This window comes from Neofelis nebulosa, chromosome 4, assembly GCF_028018385.1.
Source record: "Neofelis nebulosa isolate mNeoNeb1 chromosome 4, mNeoNeb1.pri, whole genome shotgun sequence".
Taxonomy (NCBI): Eukaryota; Metazoa; Chordata; class Mammalia; order Carnivora; family Felidae; genus Neofelis; species Neofelis nebulosa.
In genome coordinates this window covers 11,799,113-11,805,112 of record NC_080785.1, presented here as the reverse complement: position 1 = coordinate 11,805,112, position 6,000 = coordinate 11,799,113, and positions in this window count along the sequence as shown.

Here is a 6,000-nt window from a genome sequence, read left to right as displayed (position 1 = left end):
ACTTAAATAAAGGAGAAACTGATTCTCTGGATTAAAGGGTCTCACCATATACCTACCTATAAATTAAAGAAAAGTGAAAAAAAAACCCTATAGATGTATTGGTGAAATAATTGAATTTCAAGTATAATGAAAGTTTATAAAGATGTAGAATGTAAACAAAACAAAAGGGCCACTTAGAAAATGTTAAACTAGTGTATTTTCTATTATTGTGTAACAAATTACTATAAATTTAGCAGCTGAAAACCACACAATTTATCATCTCAAAGTTTCTGTTGGTTGGAAAGTCCAGGCACAGCATAAACGCATTGTCTGTTCAGGATCTGACTCAGGTCACAGCATCGGCTGGAGCTATGATCTCATCTGAGATTCAGGGTCCTTTTCCAAGCTCACTTGTTGTTGGAAGAATTCATTTTCTTGCAGCTGTCTGACTGAGGGACCCATTATCTTGATTGTCATTAGGTGGTGACCGTTTATAATAGTTTATAATAAGCTCTGGGAGGCCACCTTGATGGCCTTCCTACACGTGTCGGTCCTGTCACAGCATGGCAGTTTGCTTCGTAAAAGATCTACAGAAGAATCTCTGCTGTTTTGAAGCTCTGACTCCCAGGAAAGCCTGGACACCTTTAAAAGGTGCACCTGATTAGGTCAGGTTCACCCAGAATAATCTTTCTTTTGAGTAGATAGAATTAAACTGAGTAGGGGCATCTTCAAAATCCCCTTTTCTATGTAGTGAACCATTATCACATGAGTGAAATTGCATTATATTAATAATCAAGGGAAGAGGACTCTACAGGGCACCAAGAGGTGGGAATCCTGGGTGCCAGATTAGAAGTCAGGTTGGCTAGAATTAGTCTTTGCAATATTAGATGACAGTAGTTGATGGAAAAATATCTATTTATAGAATCCTGAGAGTAAATGTTAGTAAAGAAAAACTCTCTACTAAATGGAGGCATTATTCACTATTTTAAAATAGGATTTATTGTTTAGAGCAGTTTTAGGTTCATGGTAACATTGAGCAGAAGACACAGAGATTCCCCCATATCTTCCCTGTCCCCTCACGGACATAATTTCATTATCAACACAACCCGCCAGAATGGGGCATTTGTTATGAACCTATATTGACACATCATTGTCCCGAATCCGTAGTTTCCATTAGGGTCCACTTTGGTGTAGTACATTATATGGATTTGGACAAATTTATGATGACTTGTCTGCTCGTAAAGTATTATACAGAGTAGTTTCACTGATTTAGAAATCCTCCATACTCCATCTTTTCATCCGTCTCTCCCCAACCCCATCCCTGACAACCATTGATTTTCTGCCATCTCCATAGTTTTGTCTTTTCTAAAATGTCATATACAGTAAAACCTTGGTTTGTGAGCAACTTACTCTGCGAGGGTTCCACAAGACGAGCAAACATTTCTAATAAATATTAACTTGATAAACAGAGCGTTGTCTTGCAATGGGAGCAGTCTGTGACACTGAATGTCAACCACTGAGCCAATAGTTCTTGAAATTCACTTTGGTATAGAAGCTCTTTGGATTTCAAGCATATTTCCGGAACAAATTATGCTTGCAAACCAAGGTTTTACTGTACTTGGAATCATACAGTATGTAGCCTTTCCAGACTGACTTCTTTCACTTAGTAATAATACATTTATGTTTTTTCCATATCTTTTCATTTCTTTTTGGAACTGAATAATATTCCAAATATTCTGGGTTTTTTTATGTTTTATTTATTTTTGAGACAGAGAGAGACAGAGCATGAGCAGGGGAAGGGCAGAGAGAGAGGGAGACACAGAATCTGAAACAGGACCAGGCTCTGAGCTGTCAGCACAGAGCCCGATGTGGGGCTTGAACTCACGGACCGTGAGATCATGACCTTAGCTGAAGCTGGACGCTCAACCGACAGAGCTACCCAGGCGCCCCTATTCCAAATATTCTGAATAATAATTTGGAACTGAATAATTGCATGTACCAGTTTATTTATCCATTTGCCTACTAAAGAACATCTTGCTTGCTTTCATATTTTGGCAATTAGGAATAAAGCTGCTATAAACATTTGTGTGCAGGTTTTTGTGTGGATATAAGTTTTTGCCTCCTTTGGTAAATACCAAGAAGCATGATTACTAGATTGTATGAAAAGAATATTTACCTTTGTAAGAAGTCTCCCAACTGTTTCCAAAGTGGCTGCACCATTTTGCATTCGCACCAGCAGTGAATGAGGATTTCTGTTGTTCCATATCCTCACCAGCATTTGGTATTGTCCATATTCTGGATCTTGGCCATCTTAATAGGTCTGTAGTGGCATCTCATTGTTGTTTCAATTTGCATTTCCCTGATGACATGTGTTGCAAAGTATCTTTTCAAAGCTTATTTTCCATCTGTGTCTTTTCTTTGATGAGGTGTCTGTGAGGGTCTTTGGCCCATTTTTTAATTGAGTTGTTGGTTTTCTAACTGTTGAGTTTTAAGTGCTCCTTGTACATTTTGGGTAACAGTTCTTCATCAGATGTGTCTTTTGCAGCAAGTTTCTCTCAGCTCGTGGCTTGGTCTCTAATTCTCTTGACATCATTCATTTTTAAACAGTGACAAATACATATTTATGAATGCAAGAACTCAAAATTATTACCCATTCCTCCTGCATTAAGACTATAATGTGGGGCGCCTGGGTGGCTCAGTCAGTTCAGTGTCTGACTCTTGATTTGGTTCAGATCATGATCTCAGTTTGTGAGATCAGGCCCCATGTTGCACTCTGCGCTGGCAGAGAGAGTGTGTTTGGGATTCTCTCTCTCCCCCTCTCTTTCTGCTTCTCCCAGACTTGCACGTGCACGCTCTCTCTCAAAAATAAATAAATAAATAAATAAATAAATAAACAAACAAATAAACAAACAAACAAACAAACATTTTTAAAAAAGACTATAACAGTTAAAATGAAAAAACATGAAAGCAACTTCAGGTTACAAAAAATGGCTTAAAAATAAAACCAGGGACATGGAGGTGAAGTTGTGATAGAACAGGCAACAAGCCAGAACCTTCTAAGTGTAAAATTAAGTTTCCAAAACTGTAATTCCATGTGTTGAGAGTGAAGAACTAAAGACCAGGGTGGTAAGTATAGAATGAAGCTGCTACCCCCTTGGAGAATGAAGACTGGGTAGAGCTCTGTGTCTAGAAAGAGGCTTTAATTAACTCTGATTAACCACTTTCCCTGAAGAGACAGTCCCAAGCACATCCTTCATGCCTCACCTCCCTGTTCATCTGAGGCTGTGCAGGAAGTCCATGCTTCACAGGACATCCATCACCTGGGTGCTTATCCCAACTTGGCCTACATGTCTGATCAGAATACTGACCTCTTCTGATACCACAATCTTCCCCAATTGTCCCCTGAAACTCATGCTCCATTATCAGCAAAATACTCTATAGTCTGAGTATCTTCTTTGAATGTTTTTTTCTTTTTCTTGCTTGAACTCCAACCTGACTCTTCCCTGAGAACTCTGATTCCCCTCGGCTCTCTCAAATACATACTCATTTTCTCCCATTTTTTCTCTAGTATTGGGTAGAAGGGTGGAGAGTATCTCTCTTGATCTGCCACTTCCACACCAGTGTTCTTTACTTTTGCCTAAATGACTCAAGCTCCTCTGAAGCATGTCCTATCAGACTATAACACCATCACCCCATCTTTTTTGTCTTCACTTACCCTCCGATCTCCTCATTTTACCCTGGTTTACCACTAATTCCATCATGCACGTGAACATTTCAATGTCTATGTGGATCATTCAGCGTCCTAGCCTCTCAGTTGACTTCCTATCTCCTCCCAGTGTTTTGGTTCCCTAACTGATGTCCAGCCACCCTCTTCTGTGCTTGAATCCTAGTCTTTTCCCTTTACCAATAATTACACTCCCTCTAACACCTCCACATGAGCACCCCACTGTCTGACCACTCACCCCTATTTCTTCTTTCCTGTTCACACCATCTGGTATAACTCCAATAAATTTTTGACCCCACTCTGACCCCTGTTACATTAACTGTATCACATTTTCCTCATCCATTACCAACCCCCTCCCCCACTCTGTTTTAATTCCCCTCTTTCTTGGCGTAGATTCCAATCCCACTTGTAGGATCATTCCTTACATATACCCTGAGGTCATCATAAGGACATTGAATTGGTGGTTGACTCTCCTCTCTTACATCCAGAAGTAGATTTACCATAAAGCTAAAGAAGTTTATGCTTCAGAACCACTTACTTGCATGGGCTATGTGTACAGGGATATGTGGGTTTTTTTTTTTTTTTTTTGTAAAATATGCCTTAATGAAATTTTTCAAAATTAAGAATTTTAACTGCAATTGGTTGAGCTGATGTCACTTTCCATTCTGATTTTCCATCTGTCACACTACCCTACTGGCTGGTGCTCAAGTGGGTGTAAGAATTTTGGGGTTCCAGCTAAGGGAAAATTGAGTTGAGGTACTATAGTCATTTCCTAAGTCTTCTGTAACAAAGTACCAAAACCTTGGTGGCTTCAAACAACAAAAATTTGTTCTCTTACCGATTTGGAGTCTAGAAGTTCAAAATTAAGATGTCAGTAGAACCATGTTCCCTCTGCAGATTCTAGGAAATAATCCTCCCTTCTTCCAGGTTGTGGTAGCCCCAAGTGTTGCCTGGCTGTGTCAGTATAACTCATCCCTGCTTACCTCTGTCATCAAAAGGGCATCTTCTCCATGTGGCTCTTTATGTCTTCTTTTCTTATAAAAATACTAGTCATTGGATTTGGGGCTCACTCTAAACTCAGGATGATATCTTTTAAGATTAAAAAAAAATTTAATGTTTATTTATTTTTGAAAGAGAGAGGGAAAGACAGAGTGCTAGCGGGGGTGGGGCAGAGAGAGAGGGAGACACAGAATCTGAAACAGGCTTCAGGCTCTGAGCTGCTAGCAGAGCCCAATGTAGGGCTTGAAACCACAAACCATAGATCATTAAGCTGAAGTTGGATGCTTAACTGACTGAGTCATGCAGGTGCCCCTCATCTCAAGATTTTTAACAATTACATCTGCAAAGATCCTATTTCCAAATAAGGTCACATTCCAAGGTTCCACACATATATTTGGTGGGGGTAGGGGAGGGCAGACAGTAATCAAACCAGTATAGGTATATTTAGTTTGAATTCAGTGGGATACATTTTAATGTCATACATAGTGACTCCAATTTATAGTGTAGTTAATACTGTTCAAACTGGTTGACTTTCAGGAGTAGCTTTCAAGAATAACCCCTACTCTCCACTGTGCTGACTTGCCCAGGGTATTTGTGGAGGCAGGAGTTAGTCTGTGGAAACTTCTTCGAAAATTATTGCTCACTTCTGTAATCATCAAGACAATATGGTATTGGCACAAAAACAGACACATAGACCAATGGGATAGAAAAGAGAACCCAAAATGGAACCTACAAATGTATGGCCAACTAATCTTTGACAAAGCAGGAAAGAGTATCCAATGGAAAAAAGACAGTCTCTTTAGCAAATGGTGCTGGGAGAACTAGACAGCAACATGCAGAGGAATGAAACTAGACCACTTTCTTACACCATACACAAAAATAAACTCAAAATGGATGAAAGACCTAAATGTGAGATAGGAAACCATCAAAACCCTAGAGGAGAAAACAGGCAGCAACCTCTTTGACCTCAGCCGCAGCAGTTTCTTGCTTGACATGTCTCCAAAGGCAAGGGAATTAAAAGCAAAAATGAACTACTGGGACCTCATCAAGATAAAAAGTTTCTGCACTGCCAAGGAAACAATCAACAAAACTAAAAGGCAACTGACAGAGTGGGAAAACATATTTGTAAATGACATATATGATAAAGGGATAGTATCCAAAATCCATATAGAACTTACCAAACTCAACACCTGAAAAACAATCCAGTGAAGAAATGGGCAGAAGACATGAATAGACATTTTGCCAAAGAAGACATCCAGATGGCCAACAGATACATGAAAAGATGCTCGACTTCACTC